This window comes from Hemicordylus capensis, chromosome 5 (assembly GCF_027244095.1).
Source record: "Hemicordylus capensis ecotype Gifberg chromosome 5, rHemCap1.1.pri, whole genome shotgun sequence".
Lineage (NCBI taxonomy): Eukaryota > Metazoa > Chordata > Lepidosauria > Squamata > Cordylidae > Hemicordylus > Hemicordylus capensis.
This window is the reverse complement of record NC_069661.1, coordinates 88,477,052-88,495,979: the sequence shown is the minus strand read 5'-3', so window position 1 is coordinate 88,495,979 and position 18,928 is coordinate 88,477,052. Positions and strand designations below refer to the sequence as shown.

General features: G+C 41.7%; 1 protein-coding gene across 9 annotated transcripts in view; it reads left to right on the top strand.

Moving 5' to 3' along the window:
• Positions 1-18,928, top strand: part of MTNR1A (melatonin receptor 1A) — a 118,875-nt gene that overhangs the window by 49,560 nt on the left and 50,387 nt on the right. The window lies entirely within an intron of this gene.

The following is an 18,928-nucleotide window of genomic DNA, read 5'->3' as shown; positions in this document are numbered from 1 at the left end:
TTGCCAAGAGAAGGATGAGAGACATGAGAACAAATAATGCAGAATTGCTGAAGGCCGCTAATGAAGCATCCTGGTCTTCCATAATACCTCATCAGTGCCACAGGCTGATAGCATCCATGCCACGCCGCATTGAGGCAGTAAGTGCTGCAAAAGGGGCCCAAACCAAGTACTGAATACATATGCATGCTTATACTTTTCAGAGGTCCAATATTGTTCTATTCTTCAATTCTTGTCTTCTTGGTTCCATGTAATATTCTAATTTTCTGAGATTGTGGATTTGGGGTTTTCATGAGCTGTACGTACGCCATGATCATCACAATTATAACAAATTAAGGCTTGACTTATCTCGCTTTGCATGTAATGCGTCTGTCTCATATATCAGTTTCACCTTTTAATTTGCATTACTGAAATTAATGGACTTTTGCACGATATTCTAATTTTCCGAGTTTCACCTGTAGGTGTGAGTCAAAGAGACTCTGCCCCAGGGATCACAACTTGGGGATTCTCAAGTTGCCCTGTGAACCAATGTGGGGGAAAGCTCTCTACAGGCCAACTAGAGGAAGAGAATGCAACAACTCACTTTTCTTCTGAGGCTGGAGGGTCAGAATCTCTAAATGAGGATCCAGAATCCATATTTTCAGAACATCTGCACTCATCCAAGGTTCCTCACTCTCCTCTAAGCTCTCAAGGAAGAAGATAGAATTGGAAGCTGCTCAGCAACACTAGTGCCAGGTTGCAAGTCAGGGTGTTGTCCCTTTAAATTCCAAACTAGCAACAAGGGGCAAACTATGGGCACTCAGTAGGGCTGCTTCACTACTTAGGTGCTCACTTGAATTGAGAGCCTTGCTGGTGCATGTTCCATTGCTTCTGGAGTGTGCACTGGGTGTTGCCCAAGGTTCTGCCTTACCTGGGTTGCATGGTGCTAGATATCTGTGATCTGCTGCTAGATTTGGGCTACAAGTCAATCTCCTCCAGGCCATATTCAGCACCTCACAAGAGCACTTCTTAGTAGGCTCACAGTTTTGCTGGGGCAGGGTGTTGCATTCCTACTCATCATACCTTTAACTATGCATTCATTTTTAAATCTGTAATGACATAGGGGAATCAAATTCAGGGTCTAATAACCCTGTAATGTATTACCTAAGTATAAACCTTAGATAGGATAGCATTGAAAGTATTGAGCAGCTTTGAAATACAGTGGAGTTTCCCCCTGCATAAATACAGGCATGTGAATGTGGAGAATAGTACATAGAATGCTTGTAGTAACTAATAATGGAAAGCGGTTCTCAAAAGCACTGTGATGGATGGCAATAAAATCTTTCTAACTGGCCTTTTAATGCAATCTCTATCATGATGTGGATGAAGGGACCACAGGGTGTCATTGGATATTATCATCAGTTTCTAAGGATGCAATCCTGTGCCTTCATGGGATTGCTGCTTCCCCATGGTTGGATGCCATGATGATGTCTTTGAAGGACAGAATTGTTCTGTGTTATCAGGGCCACAGGAGTGACAGCATTGGCCAGGATGGGTGTGGGGGATGCAGGGGTTAGTGATACTCACATGATCCACCCATCCTATGGTATTCCATCATTGAAATGTTGATCAAATGGTGTAAACTCCAATCTCGGGGTGGGGGGAGGGGTGACTGGATTTTAGTGATGCAACCACAGTCTTATTTCCTAGTTGAATCATTAGTTTTCATAATTAAATTGCTATATACAGGATACATTTAGTACAAGATAGAGAGGAATGATTAAAACATGTTTTCAGCTATGGTATCTCTGCAACATAAGGAATATTTCAGCTGTCTCTCCTGATGGGAGAGCCTGAAAAGATTCAAGAGCAGAGATGGAATGCCCCAGACTGAAATATTAATAGGAACAGAACACTAAATCTATTAGTCAATCAGACTGGTGTTTTATTTACATGGACTCAGGTCCTTTCCAGATCATTGTTTCACTGTGAGTTGAATACATATTTGTTGCTCAGTTGTTAAGGAAATCTCAAACTCTCTCCCTCAACTACTGTGTCTGTTGTTGGCAAATTACATTTCCCCAGTGTTCAAACAGCAGTATTTTGTCACTGAGAAAATTGAGGGCACCTCACTTCAGTATGCACATGCATTGTACTTGGTAAGGATGTATATATTATGGTTGAAGGAGTGTAACAGGCTCCCCATTGGCTAGTGCCTGGTGATGAATAAAACACCTTCTCTCCACTTGCAACCATTTGATTATTTGTCAGACATTTGTTCTCTAGGTGTTTTTCATGTGCAACTGCAGTGGGGTTTAGTACACATGCCTTTTACAATTTGAAACAAAAACCCCACTGTTGACACTACCAAGACATCCTTTTCCTTGGCAGGGGTCTGCCATTTCAAGAACCATCCCCGCCCTCCACCCCCAGTTTAGTTCAGATGTATACTCCATTGTGTACTTCGTAACAATGAAGCACAAATTCAGGCACCCCTACGCTTCTAGAAACCTATTTCATAGGGAGAAGATATTGGAATACTAAAACTGGATCCAAGCTAGAGTGTCTTTAGCACTAAGAACAAAATGTATTTCCAGCTCTTAGAAAACACTTTCATCTCTTCATGTCTAAAGAGGCAAAGAGGATTTTTCTTTCATTACTTCCTTTTTCTTAGTTCTTCTGAATTTTTAATCCTTGGTTTCATATCTAAATGCATTTAGAACAATAGATTTTGATAGCACAACTGTCTTCAGCTGACAATAATTATAGTGCTGCTAAAATGACAAATAAAATGTTCCCTGGTGAATATGAAAGATGATGGAGGAGGGGGTGCAATACAAAGAGAGTGAAATCTAGGGAATGTAGAAAATACATTTTCAGTCCTTCCACTAGTCATTAATGTGATTACAATTCTGTATGATTACATATAAGATAAAGAAAAGGAAGTTAACATGCTGGTTTTGTTGGGTTTTTAAAAAATTCTTGGGAAGTATAGCCCTGAAGAATTTGTTCTAAGCTGTTGTCCTAAGAACACTTCCCTAAGGTTGCTATTTCATTTACATCAATAGAGCTTCGTTCTAAATATATTTCTAAGGCAGTAGTGCTATGTTTTAATACTTTGTCCTCTAACAGGAAGTCCAACAGCAAGCTTTCCCTCTGTCAAGGGAAATAGTACTCAAAATAGGGGGGGAAATGAATAAAACAAGGTCATTGGCATATTCGTTGTCACTTGTATGAACAAGGAAAATATACAGTGTTATTCGTTTGCATTAGTGTCAGGAGAATTCAAAGGGAAAAACAGAGAGTGGATAGAAAACTGTTCCACTCAGTAACTAAATTTGTCAAACAAACTGTGCTCCATGTTTTTCATTAACTGGATATTTTAAATTTGTATGAACTTGGTCCAATAGTTTCCATACCAATGTATGAATGGATATTGTACAACTGTGATGACTTCAGAAATTAAGGGGTTGCATCCAAAGTTATTGTACATCACCCAGAGCCTTTGGATGGATAGGGTGGCACAGAAATGTAATAAATAATGAAACAACAACAATAATAATTCTGACTACAAACAGAAAAAACATCTGCCACACAATACACCAGATATAACTGGTGTAGAAAAACAAGAAAGAAAGAAAGAAAGAAAGAAAGAAAGAAAGAAAGAAAGAAAGAAAGAAAGAAAGAAAGAAAGACAAGTTAAAATAATCGACATAGCAATAGTAGGGGATAGCAGAATAGAAGAAAAAGAAATAGAAAAAATAACAAAATACAAAGATCTACAAATTGAAATTGAAAGGCTGTGGCAGAATAAGACCAAAATAATTCCAGTGGTAACTGGCGCCCTAGGTGCAATTCCAAAACAACTTGAAGAGCACCTCAACACCATAGGGGCCACAGAAATCACCATCAGCCAATTACAAAAAGCAACTTTACTGGAAACAGCCTATATTCTGTGACGATATCTATAATAACAGCAACAACATTGATAATAAAATTCATCCATCCCAGGTCCTTGGGAAGGACTCAATGTGTGGATAAGACAAACCAGTCAATAACACCTGTTTGATGTGTAAAAAACAACAATAATAATGTTGAGTGAGTGGAAAGAAGCTTTTGGAAGAGAACCTCCCTTCCTCCCCATGGTGGACCCATGTGCCATTCTGAGGGGATGACAGTGAAAGAGGTGAATAAGAGATGGTAGACTTGCTTTAAAATGAGTTGAAGTGCCATCTGTTAGCAGAATTCTGATTTGTCTGATTTTCAACAATTCTCCTTCTCTGAAGCCTGAGGAGATGTTTGAAGGGTGGGGGCATGCAGGGAGCTTCTGTGGGGAGGAGAGGGTGAAGTAGTTTCATTGTGCTAGCTTCCTTCTGCACACGCAGCTCTGGATACAATCCCTTGGCTTGGATCCAGAAGTTCCCTCCATCCAACAGAAAAGAGGTTCCTCTGTTTTATTAAGCTAACAAATAATAATATTTATTTATTTATTTATTTATTTATTTAACATATTTGTATATCGCCCCAAACTTGTGTCTCTGAGTGGCTAAAATGGCTTAATAAAATGCAAACGGGGGGGGGGATGTCATCCAAGGAATCACCAAAGAACTCTAGAACATCAGTCATGTTAGAGTGGGGGCTGTCCTGCCCACAAGTAAAAACCCAAGAGGTGTGATAGGATATCCCTTGCCGGATCTCAGCTCCAAGGGATCAGATTGCTCCAGAGATCCTGAGCTTGACTGAGGCCCAGACTACCTGTCCTAAACTCGAACACCCTACCCACCCCACACATGAAGAGTGGAGAGTCTTAAAGGGGAAACCTTCTGGCCTGAAGCTTTGCACTACTCCTCTCCATCAATTCCATCTGAACCACTGTGTATCGGGGAGCTCATGAAACACCTACTCTTGCTTCTCTTGGAGTGTGCTACCAGGGTACACTCTCCGGTAACACACTCCAGCTGTTGGCTTTTGACTAGGCGGGGTCAGACGCTCCCTCTCAACTAATGTTGTGTCTCCTTTCTCTCCGTACCCCAATGAGAGAAGGGGCAGAATTGCCTACTCTGCTGGTAGTTGACCTGAGGAGACAACTGACAGGGAAGAGGTCTCTGCTTCCCCTTTGATCTTCCCCAACCTTTTTGCCGATTTGTTGTGCTGTTGTTCCTGTTACTGAGCCTGGCTATGAGTTTAGTGTTTTTGTTCTATTGTTTTATAGTGGCTGTTGTATATAAAATGGTGTTTGTTTTATAATATATGATTGGAACTCACCTTTTGGGCCCATCTGGGCCAAAGGTGGGATATAAATGCCAAACATGGCAATACATTCATTCAGAAATACAGTAGGTATCCAATATACTGAACCTATACTGGCAATATGTTTGATGTACGGCAGAGGATACTGTTAGAGAAAATTGAAGGTGGGGTCATTTATTTACTCCACCCGCAACAGAAGTGTGCAAGTAAGGAGAGCTCTGTCGCCTGGAAGTGGAGTTAAAGTTCTAAGTAAATAGATTATTTTGGAAAGACATCAGAGAGATAGAAAAGGCCTAGGTGCCTGGCTGCTTGCTACATCAGGAAAGGGAGGAGGAAGAGGAAAAGGAAGTCTGCCTCAGGTGAGATAGTGAAACCTGAGACTATCAGCCTAACCAAGGAGAATTAGCCTAGAGAAAGTGAAGACAGAGAGGGGATTCCCTTTCTCACTATCTCTACATCTAGTGCCCCTAGTGGTCAATAGGTTTGCTAGTGCTAAGAGTCGCTGCCATCAGGAGCTGTATCTCCAAGAGATATATACCCATATTTACCTATTGTATTGTGTTACTTGGGAATGTGTATCAACATGCTCAGTATCAACATGCTTCAACATTGCTCTCCTAGAAATGGCCACTATTAGCCAATACATCATTGGACTGATATACAAAGAACTTAAGCGGTGCAGGAAAAGCAAGCATGGGGAATGTGACATGATTAGTATGAGGAAGAAGCCATCTATGCTAAACACCATCCTAAAGGCATTCTAGTCACCACAAAAGTCATCTATGTCAGTGTAAAAATGTAGGTATTTCATAATAAAGGAAACATTGCAAAGCCAGTTTCTAACAAGCAGCTTAAATAGCATTACTAATGGCAGGCACCATAGTGGGACAGACTGACCCACTTGCTTGGTACAGGATACTGCCCCTGGTAATGTCAGTGTGCACTGTCCTATGCATCATCACTATGGCATACTTTCCTTAGGCCTGGACTTCTAATTTGATGCTAACTTGAAATGGCAGTTGGATGTGCTTATAAAGGAAGACAGTGCACAGTTAATGCGACTCACAGGCAGCCCAGTAGTGGATATGCAGTTAATAACTGACCACCAATGCAAGATATCATTGTGCTGACAACATTACAGCTGTCAGCTGACAACTCAGAAATCGGAATATATGGGAGTTGTATTTCTATCACAGCAGTTGGTACTGTTAGAAAGCCTACAAAATTTGGTATATTTACTTGGTAGAAACTGTTTCTATATTTGTGTGTGTTGATGCCTTGGGGATTAAATACCCACATTACAAATTCATATGTGGTATAGGGGTGTGGATGATCTTTTAAGAAAGTTTTTTTAAAAAGAATCTTTTCAGAAAGAAAGAAAATACTCTTTTAAGAAAGTAAAAAAAATGAATCTGTCTCCTCTGTGGATGTAATTTGGCATACTTGGTGCAGTTGTGTTTCCTTAAACCAGATCAAAACCAGCCTAATACTTAGAGAAGGCACATTTACCAAAATAAAATGTATCATAGAATTTTTAAAAATATTGTTATTGTTTTTGTTTCATGGGCTTAAAAAAGATTCTGGCTTATTTCCATCAAACAATAGGTCAATCTTTTATGGATAAGCTAAATTCTGTTTATTTTATTTTATTTATTTTACATTTTATCTCCCACTCTTCCTCCAAGGAGCCCAGAGCAGTGTACTACATACTTGAGTTTCTCTTTCACAACAACCCTGTGAAGTAGGTTAGGCTGAGAGAGAAGTGACTGGCCCAGAGTCACCCAGCTAGTTTTATGGTTGAATGGGGATTTGAACTTGGGTCTCCCCAGTCCTAGTCCAGCACTCTAGCCACTATACCACACTAGCTCCTTTCTGGATTTTTATACACTTTCTGGGTATAAACTCCTTTCTGAGTTTTTATACACTTGTTGATTTAAATGAGAGAAGATATAAAACTTGGCTTGAGAGACTAATCAAGAATAAGTGGCAAAGGATTTCTGCTTGTCTTCTATATAAATGTAGCTTGGGTTACAATCCAACCAAACGTCATTGGTTTCCATGGGAGACATTTAAACATGGGATTAATTCTTCTGTTGTAACCAGTGGAAATTAAAAGTTCTTACTTTACTCTTTTATGTTTCTCAGATGCTAAAAATTTCAATAGAATGGGTCAGTTATTTTGCGGTCGAACAATGCAGACTGATTATTTTAAAAAAGAAATTTGTATGTGATTGTCTCTTCTCTTAATCTTGAGCGCAAAGTGGAACCCAGCATATCACTGTTTTGTGACTTCTGTGGCATTTGTGCCAGATTTTATAAAGGTGATATTTCTGTACCCTTTACTCACTTCTGTACACAGTTCATAGTTTTATACCCTTCAGTACTGACTTTTGTACACATAATTCATGGCCTTCCACAGAAAAGCCATGGGAGATCCATATACATTTATTATTCTGTACCTACCTACCTACCTACCTACCTACCTACCTGTCTATCTTTCTCTCTCTCAAGATTTTAGTCTCTGGAAGTACTATTAAATGTAGCCATTACTCTCAAAGTTTGAGCTTGCGGGGGCAAGGGGCGAGAATGGTTCTAAGGTTTCAAGCAGAAGCTACTTCAGCACAGAACATATCTGCTGGCTCCTGTGATGTCACAAACATACCTTCCCCAATCTTCTCCAGAGCAGTCCTGCATTTTTGTATTTTTTAATAGACAACCGTTACATGGGCAAATACTTGACTCTTCATGAGCCCTTTCTCATGATCGGGAGAAAGGGCTCAAAAGGGAGGGACGAGGGGAGGAAGCCTCAAAATGCTTACCTCCCATGCAGACAATCTGCCTGCCATTGATAGGTGGCAGTTCACCCGCCCAGACAACTGCTAGCTGCTCTGTTGGTGGCAGAGAGGTTGGGGGAGGGTTTCACCTGCCCAGACGACTACTAGCAACACAGCCCCCGGAGCTCCCTTAACACTTTTTTTGAGTATGTGGTGCATTATGGGGAGCCTCCTGATGCAAGCCAGTAAGGCGACTCATGTGTAGGTGTCACATGGAGCCGTGCAGCACCGACACACGATCAATTAGCTGAAGGTAAGAGTGCGCTTGCGCCCTTAACCCTGGCTAACAGATGGGGCTCCCTACAGGGTTTGCCACCGTGCCACCGCTGGGAGCTGTGCAACTCTCGGTGGTTCACACACAGAGCAAAGACTGGGCTTGGCTGCCGAAGCCCGGTCTTTGCTGCATGTGTGAACAGCCTCATTGTGTTGCTTTTAAAAAGGGCAGATAGCCCACTTGACATGTGGAGGGGGGAGGGGCAAGCCAGATGGCTTAGTCAGACTTTGACTTTGTCCTCATCCTTCGTCAATTTAGACTCCAAAAGAGTCTCCCCTGTTGCTCCAGCTGAAGTTACCTTGACAACAGCATGCCAAGGTTCAGTGTCCCATTCCACATTTATAGAGGTTCATTTTGTCAAGATTGTAGTTAACTTTCTCATGTACAGGGGCGTAGCAAGGTTGGAGTGGGCCCAGAGACAAGATTTTAAAATGCCCCCCCTCCACTGAAGCCACAGTAGAACATCATCCGAGAACATCATACTAGAGAAAGACATGCTGTTCTGCTAGCTCCAGGTCTTAACACTGACATCAATTTCGGAGCATGAATACAACTGAAGGAAGCCCGGGCGGGTGTGCGGCTGGGTCAGTCATGTGACTTGCCTCTGGGGGGGCCCCCCAAGGCAGTGGGCCTCCAGGCTACTGTCTCCCCTTGCCCTATTATAGTTAGGCCCCTGCTCATGTAACTATCTTTGCAAGGGCTTTGTTTTAAATTTGAAAGCCAGTGGCACCAAAAAAAAAAATGTTCCCAAATGGTTCGTTATTTAGTTGATAATATAACACTGTTCAACATAATGAGGCTGTTCACACAAGCAACCCTACCCAGACTTGCACAGCTCCACCCAGGTAGAGCCGCTCGTGAGGAGCGCTGGGATTGGGCCAATCCTGGCCCAATCCTGGGATTGGGCCAATCCTCAGACTCATTGAGTAGTCTGAGGTTTCCTCCTGGGCTATTACTTAGGTAGAAAGTCCCATTCGTGCCCCTCGCCCTTCTACCTAGAATTCTGGTTGTGTGTCTGCCCGGGCTGCCTGCAGCCCAAGCAGACACAGAGCCATGTGCCTAGAGCGCCCAGCTTGCGGGGGAATCCCCCAATGTGATGCACTCCTCATGCAGTGCATGGAGGGATATCTGGATGCCAGAATGCAAGCCCCTGGCCTCCAGAATGCTGCGCTGTTGGGAGCAGCATAGCTTGTGTGGGTGTGCAGGCCGTGCAACCCACTGAAGAGCTGAGATCTTCTGTGGGGGAGGTAAGATCGAGCCTGCCTCTCCCCCCCCCATGCCATCCCTGCCCCACTTAAAGGTCATGAGAATGACCTTAATGTGTGAATAACTGTACTTGTGTGCAGATCTGTAGCTAGCCCTATTCATATTTTATGTTCAACACTTGTATGATGAGTGTACACAGGTACAGATCTCTACACAGGAATTTATTCACACGTTATGTTGAACATAGGTTAAAAAGTGTCCTTCCTATCTGTACAATGCATTTGAAGCTCCTGTCCCCAGGTTCTCTTTTTAAATGAATGCAGGTACAGTTATTCACATAAAACATATATGAGCATACAGACACCTGTGTATGCTCTTAAAACATAATGTCTGAATAGGGCTGCTATGTACAGTGTACACTCATTTTACAAGTGTTGAATGTAACATGTGGATAGGGCTTTCCTCTGTGCGATTCAGGTTCCCCAGTTGTAGCACTGACCTCTTCAGACAACCACACAGATTCCAGGAGAGCAGACAACAAGGCTAAGTATTATGTTGGCATGGGGGCATGCCTGAATAAGGCTGCTCTGGACATTAGCCAGTTTTCTCAGGAAGGAAAACAAATTACAGTGTTATAGCAGTTACAATGATAAGAAGTTAGATTAAGTCTTACAGAAAAGAGAGTTTATTTCAGCCATTCAAATTAAATTTTTTTATTCCAGACCTGGATTTTCAAGTCTGTGTGGCCTAGCTATAAATTGCATTGTTATGGTTGGGAGTGCACACAGATTGCTGATTTTTGATGGTATGATTTGATAATAAATGCACATTTTTTTAAAAAAAGTGCATTTATTATTATCAAATCAAACCATCAAAAATAGACATGTGATATTTAATTAACACATGCACACTTTAATTATGGGTTTTGGCATGAACACGCTCACAACATGTGCAGCCCTGCTGGTGTATTTATCTTCAGACGGGTTTTGAAAAGATTCCCACTGAGTTGTTAAATCTGTTCTTCCTCTTTGGTGTATTTTTTAATCTATATGATTGAAATTAAGAAGAGCCTGCCAAACTCTTCTCAAGCCTTTTCAATTTTTCTTTATTTAAATGATAGATTTGTCTCATTTAACTGTGTAATAATGGGGTTTCAAGTCATAATGGTATGGTTAGCTGGAGTTTCGCTTCCCTCTGTTGAACGTTTCATCATTCTCTTTTATTCCTATCTAGCTGCAGAATGATGTGTCTTTTGAATAAGTGATGTTCCTGTTCCCTGGTGAAGGATTTGCCTGGCCACCTTGCAGAAGGCCAGATGCATGTTGGGCATAATGGGTAGTAGGCTGCTGTTAGGGTTTTGGGTTTTTCTTCCAGGATGGATCTAGGGCAAGAGGTCAGTGAATGGAACCAGGTCACGTCTAGGGCAGGGTCTGGCAGAATGGTGAGTACCTGATAAACCATGGGCCAAGACTGGCAGGTCTGGTACAAAAAGATTTGTGGGCCTGCTCTGAAGGTTACTGGTTTTTCAGACACAATTCTGGTTGTCTGCCAGAATGTGGTTGTATTGGTTTGGATCAGAGGCACTCTTACCCCTGGACTTCCAAGTGGACGTGCAGGGCCTCTGCACCCCTTAGGCCCCCCAAATCCTCTCTAATCTGCCCTGGGTGGTGTGGTTGCTGCACCGTACTGCTGGCCCACGCTGTGCTGGGTGGCTGAGCTTGACTGTGGTGAAGGTAGCTTCTGAGTGCTGCCTGAGTGCTGAGTGCTACACCAGCCCACCCAATCTCCCCCGCACTGTGCATGGCTGAGATTGGCAGGATTGTCAATGCAAAGTCTGGTATCGGCAGGTAAGTGGGTTGCATATTCCATTCCTTGAGCTTATTGTGGTGTGAAAACACTGCATTTAAAATTGTGATGTATAAAATACTGCATGTGATACGGGGTGCGTGTATGTGTGTGTAGAGGGATGATGCATATATCGCAGCAGCAGTGGAGAGTGTGGGGAAGGCCTTTAGGTCCAGGCTCCAAAATTACCTAGGTACACCTCTGATAGTAAAAGGTGGCTGGCAAACCTATTAGCAGGATCAGTGAACTCTAGCTCTTTCACTAAAGATGGAGGGCTTATAATGGTCTTGGCTCTGTGGGAAGAGTACAAGGTTTTTGAGGGTCACTCTGGTGTAATAATTTAGATGTAGAGATGAAGAGAGAATGTAACTATGAGCTGGTTCAGATGATCAATCTCCTTTACATGACAGGAGGATGAAGAGGCAGTGAGAACATACCTACCCCAATGACACTACAGAACAAGCCGACACGATCTTGGCACATCCTCTATTCACGTGTGACGGGTGATCATCTCAATTGCCCCTCTACATGTGCTCCAAAAGGCTGTTTAAGCAGGGTTTTGGAGTGTGTGTAAAGGGGTGATTTGGATGAATACCCCTTACACACAATTAGTGGATACACTGAGATCACATTGGCACATCCTTTAGTGATGTCAGGGTGGGCACATTCGTGCCGTGGCCCTATCCTTTTGCATGTAAAAGAGGTTGTTCATCTGAACCAGTGTTCAGAGGGAAGTCGTGGGGATCCATAAACTCCGCAACTGGTATATAGCCTTTTGCTGCATTTATAGTGCTCTGGATTCAGATGCCTTGTGTATATACAAGCAAAATTCTATACATGACAAAAATATTCACCTTATAAAGCTTCTGTTTTACAGTCACTGGACAGCTGAGGCCATTATTTTTGCACCATTCAACCTGTCAGGTTTCATTAGCTTACTGTCTACAGAGAACTCCCTCTACAACCAATTGCTCGTTAATTCATCTATAGCAAACTCTAAGGGATTTTCCTTTTTAAAAAAGCCATTTTTAGGCAAAGAAAGTATTTGATTTATACTTCCTTTGGCACCACTTAGCCAAAGTTCAGCAAACATCAGATGTTTGCACTTGCTCACAAGAGCATTTTAAGATTATTCTCAAGACTTTAAATGGGGGGCGGGGGGGATCTGTTTATGGTGGTTTGGAGCAGAGGTTACTATGTTAAAATTGGTTCTTGCTTATGATATTGTCCATTCTATTTAGAATCTCTCTCTTCCCTGCTAGAGTATTAAACTCCATTAAACAGTACTAGATACAATATGATTCCACCAACCTTTTAAAAAAAATTGTGTGCCAGAAATTAATGACATACATAGTATATTTCTGTTGGATTGCTACCAAGAATTCAAGCATGCTCCTAGTAATATGTAGAGTTGCCAACTGTTCAGGTTTGGCCTGTGGTGCCAATCTGCAGGTAATTATTGAAAGCAATTCTGGAGATTTTAATGGTATGATATTGTGAAAAATATTGGGGAAAATACTGGGGTGGGGAATCTTAGAGAATAACTTCAGGCAGAGTTGGCATCACTCTTAATACTTTCCTTTCTAATTTATTTATTTTTAATGTTTAAGCTTATTGTGTTCTAAGTGTACTGGCCAACATGCTAACATTGTGAAGGAATGCAAAAAGCATTTATCAGTCCGTAACTTAAAGTGAAAATTTAGAAACCTTTTAGGGGTTGAGAAAAGACTTAAATAAAAGAAATTGTAACAACAACAACAACAACAACATAACAAATAACTAGCTGGGCCGGGTGCAAAGCATCTGCGACTCTAGTTAGTAATTATTTATTTATTATTATATTATTATTATGCTATTTACACACAGTCTGCCAGATGTTATTGACTGGATTTGGTACTTTAATTATCGGGCCCTTTCCAAGGGTCTAGGATAACCAAAGAAAAATTAAAGATAGCATCATGGTATTCGTGCTGTCCCAAATAGTGTGGCCTTTTGTAGTTGATGTGTTGTAATTTTATCGATGCCCAAGGTGTCAAGATGGTGTTCAAGTTCTTTTGGTACTGCACCAAGGGCACCAACAACTATTAGCACCACTACTGTTTTCTTTTTTCCAGAGCCACTCAATTTCAGTCTGAAGGTCCTTGTATTTAGTTATTTTCTCCACTCGTTTGTCGCTGACTTGTCTATCCCCTGGGATTGCAATATCAATGATCAGAACCTGATCCTTCTCAATGACTGTCAGATCTGGTGTATTGTGCACTAAATGCCTATCAGTTTATATTTGAAAATCCCAAAGGATTTTTGCCTCCTCATTTTCTGTGAACTTCTCAGTCAGATGATTCTACCAATTCTTGTTTGCTGGCAATTTGTAATCTTTCAAAAGTTCCAGTGGATCATCGCAGCAACTTTATTGTTTCTTTCCTTATAATCAGTCTGCACGATTTTCTTACAACACACAAGGTGCTCAACCATCTCATCCGCTTCCTTGCATAACGGACACTTACTGGCTTTCTTGGTCTTATCAATTTTTGGTTTTATAACATTTGTTCATAGTGATTGTTCCTGGGCTGCAAAAATTAGATCTTCCATTTCTTTCTTCAGTATCCCCTTCTTTAATGACTGCCATGTTGTGCTATTGTTGACTTTTGATTTTATGTCATTAAAGGACTGACCATGCAATGCTTTGTTGTGCCATTTTTCTCGCTAATTCCTCATCTGCTGTTTTTTGTATTCATCCTTTGATTCCTTTATTTTCAACAGTTCTGTCTTACTCACTTCCTGTAGCATTTCTTCTTGGCTTTCATTGATATATTCCACCAATGCTCATATTTTTTCTTCAACAGACTGTCTGACTTGCAACATCACATGTCCACCTTCATTTCTTGGCAGGTACAGCCTATCAATATCTCTTCTTGGGTGCAGGGCATGATTGATGGTCATTATTTTCCGGGTTTTCTGATCCAGCGCATCCAATTCTGCTTGTGTCCAATCAACAATACCTGTTGTATATCGGATTACAGGAATTGCTCATGTGTTGATTGCTCTGATAGTGTTATCACCATTAAGTTTGGACTTCAGTGTCTTTCTTACTCACCTGATATATTCCTTACTAACTTTGGTCTTCACTTCAGCATGCTTGATCATGTCACTTTGGCGAATGCCCAGATACTTATAACTTTCCTTAAGTGACAGACTCTTTATGTTATTTCCGTTTGGCATCTCAGTTCCTTCAGTAGTTGTTATTTTTCCTCGATTTATTGCCAATATAGCACATTTGTCCAGTCCAAACTCAACAACGATATCATGGCTATAAATTCTAACCGCATGGAGCAGACTTCCCCAATAAGCCACAATAAGTTGTAGCTGGGGGTGATGGGAATTGTAGTTCAGCAACATCTAGAGGGCCGCAGGTTGGGGAAGCCAGGTATTGAGTAATGGCTCAATTTTGGATGGTGACTTTCCATAAAGCTTTAGATTGTCCGTGAAAGGAAGGTGGGAAAGCTTAACTGATGTTTTTGAAGTTTGGTATCCATGGTTTGTTTTGTTAAAGATAATAATAATATCAACAACAACAACAACAACAACAACATTTCATATTTTTATAACACCTGATATATAAATCTCTAGGTGGTATACAAATTTTAATATTAAAAATCACAGGTTAACACACAATAAAAACAATATAAAACAAATTATTAAAATACTAATTAAAAGCTTGCAAGAACAGGAAAGTCTTGATGGTCTTCCTGAAAACAAACAGAGAAGGAGATACTCTTATTTCAGCAGGGATCATATTCCAAAGCCCTGGGGAAGCCACAGAGAAAGCCTGGTCCTGAGTCACCAGCAGATTAGCTGGTGGCAATTGTAACCGAACCTCTCCAGAAGAATGTAAAAAGTGGGAGGATTCATGACAAAGGTCACTCTGTTAAATAGCCTGGACCCAAGCCATTAGGGGCTTTATAGGTAAGAACCAGCACTTTGTATTTCACCCCAAAGCATATTGGCAACCAGTGTAGTTCTTAAAAAACCCGTGTTATATGGTCCCCTTGTGTTATCCCAGAGACCAATTTGGCTGCTGCATTCTGTACCAATTGTAGTTTCCAGACTATGTACAAAGGCAGCCCCACGTGGAGCGCATTACAGTAGTCAAGCCTGGAGGTTACCAAACATATACTACTATTTTAAGGTCATTCACCTCTATATCAAGGTCATTCACCACATAACTCATGTATCAGTCGAAGCTGATAAAAAGCGCTCATGGCCACCGCCTCAACCTGAGAAGCCAGGAAGAGCTTTGGGTCCAGGAGCATTCTCAAGCTACATACCTGATCTTTCAAGGGGAGTGTAAACCTATCCAGAATAGGCAGATGTAAACCATTTCTCAGGTTCCGACCCCCCATGGTCAGCACTTCCATCTTATTTGGATTCAACCTCAGTATGTTATCTTTCATCCAGCCCATCACCGCCTCCAGGCAGACATTTAGAGAGGTTATGCCCTCTCTTAATGATGTTGACATGGAGAAACAGATTTTCTATAACATCTACATGAAACCAGTGAAAGAGATCCTCAGGAGATTTGGTGCAGGGTGCTATCAGTATTCTGATTAACACCCAAATCTATTTTTCCATGTCAACATCATCGAGAGAGGGCATAACCTCCCTAAATGTCTGCCTGGAGGGGGTGATGGTCTGGATGAGGAATAACAAATTGAGCCTGAACCCAGATAAGATGGAGGTACTCATTATGCAGGGTTGAAACTTTGGGAGATGAGTTTGATCTACCTGTTCTGGATGGGGTCACACTTCCCTGGAAGGAACAGGCATACTTCCCTGGAAGAAATGGGTGTTTCTGGATTCAAGCCTCTTCCTGGTGTCCCAGGTTAAGGCAGTGGCCAGAGGTGCTTTCTACCAGCTTTGCTTGATATGCCAGCTGCATCTGTTTCTCGAGATAAATGACCTCAGAACTGTGGTAGATATGCTGGTAATCTCCAGACTGGATTACTGAAATGCGCTCTATGTGGGGCTGCCTTTGTACGTAAACTGGAAACTACAGTTGGTCCAGAATGCAGCAGCCAGGTTAGTCTCTGGGTCATCTCGGAAAGACCATATATTAGTCCCATGTTGAAAGAGCTATACTGGCTGCCAATAAGTTTCTGGGCAAAATGCTGGTTATAACCTATAAAGCCCTAAACTGCTTGGGCCCTGGGTATTTAAGACAACGTCTTCTTTGTCATGAACCCCAGTGCCCATTATGATCATCTGAAGAGGTCCATCTGCAGTTGCTACCAGCTAGTCTGGTGGCTACTCAAGGATGGGCTTTCTCTGCTGCTGCTCCAAAGTTTTGGAATGTGCTCCCTGCTGAAATAAGAGCCTCCCCATCTCTGGCAATTAAAAAAAATATCGTTAAAGACACATCTGTTCACCCAGGCTTTTAATTAAATACTGTTTTAATAGTTCTACAATGGTTTCAAAACATTGTTTTAAATTTTGAAATTGTTGTAATGTTTGAACTTTTCTACTGTCATTTATTTTGTTTCATTTTAAACCGCCCAGAGACGTAGGTTATGGGCAGTATAAAAATATTTTAAATAAATAAATAAATAATATGAACATCTTGAAAGCCACACATTGCCTAAGGACACATAATGCATCAACCTCGTGAAAGCTAAACAGGTCTGGGTCTAGTAGCAGAAGAAAGAGAGAATATAACTGAAATAAGTAAAATAATAAATGAGTCAATAAATAATCAAGAGAATTGTTTCAAATAGAGAAGAGAAGCTGCTTCCCAAACAAAATGCTGCCTGGCCAGGTAGCTTGATTGCATTATTCACAGCAATCAATGAAAGCTTTATTGAGAGAAAATGGTTAGATGAAAACCATTAATTAATGTATTTCTGCACATGAACCTACAAGGCAGCATGAGCCTACGCTGTTGAACAGGAAAATTGCACTGCTTGGCATCTTGAGGATCTGGAATTTCTTTTTTCAATGGACTTTGTCAGTCCTGGGAGAAGCCTCTAGCTATAACCTGCCCTCAAAGAGCCAGAAACATATTAACACACTGAGCCTTTTCTTACAATCGGTGAGAAAAGGGCTCCGTTGTGCAGGAGAGGAAGCCTTCAAATGCTTTCCTCCCTGGCAGACGACTGAGGGCTCCTTCATGGACGGGCAGATTGCTACCCAGATGATTGCTATCTAGTGTCGGCAGCGTTGAGGGTTGGAGGCTGGGATTCATCTTCCCAGCCCTTGGAACTCCTAAAATGCACCATGCAAGAGTGTGGTGCATTATAGGGATGTTCTTGGCACTGGCCAGGAAGCTACTCATGTGTAGATGACACACAGAGCCATGCAGCACCGACACACAAGCACTAAGCCCAGTTTAAGGGTGCCCTCATGCCCCAAACCCAGGCTAAGCAGCGGGCTCGCTAAACAGCGGGTTCTGTACGCAGGTTTGCTGTTGTGCCGCTGCCGGGAGCCACATGGCTCCCAGTGGTTTACATGCACCGGCAAAACCAGGCTAGGCTTCCTTTGGCCCCATGCAGTATCTTCATTATTCTACAGAGATAAATTAAGAACCACCTTTTCACAAAGATCATTTTTGCCAAGTGAGATCATGATCATCTGAGTGAGTTGTCTTGCATATGCTATCCGCCATACCACTGTGAACTGAGTCCCCTAAATGCTTTTCCTTATCAATTTTCCCACCTGGATTTATTTCCCAAGACTGAACAACTTTGCCAAGTTTCCTTATCCTTCAAGGTGCCCAGTACACAATACTGTGGCCACTGAGCTATGTTGTCCTGACTGAAGTACAAGCATACAGCTGTATGGACAAACATGAATGATAAACACTAAATGAATGATAAACACTGTTTCATTAGTGGTTTACTTTTCATTGACATACTGACTCTCTAGCTGAGGTGGCTAGCATTTAGGACTGATGTGACCCCCCTCCTCAACCCCATATACTTTTCCAGTTCTGCACTCAGTTCAAGGATCTTGGAATACCTTGACCATACCAAAGAAGGAACATGCTGACAAGCATTGCCCAGAGGTTCCATCATGTATGCCATGGCATGCTTCAGCCTACATTGACCAAGATGCCCTGATACCAATAATGTTCCAAATTTCTCAAAGATCATTGTATAGATTTGCCTGGAGGCAGGCCGTAGGCCAGTGCCTACAGACCACAAGTTTTTTGATGCATTATAAGAACTTTGACTGAAACTAAGTGCCAAATAACAAAATCTCTCCATTTGAAAAGGAGACAGGGCATCTGCCTTGCCATTTTGTTATGTGTGAGACATGATGAGCTGTGAACAGATTGTACACAAGGCAGCAAAGTGCACGTTCTCTGAGTCTTTCCAGTTTTTTTGGAACATGATGTTGACTAAATGGCATAGTTGTCATTCAGGTATATAAAATCTGATATTTGTCTGATTTTGTGCAATCTTTCATTTAAGTATGACCTACTGAGTGAATTGACTTATTTGCCAAAAAGTCACATTTCATGGTCACCTTTCTACCCGGGTTATTTCCTGAT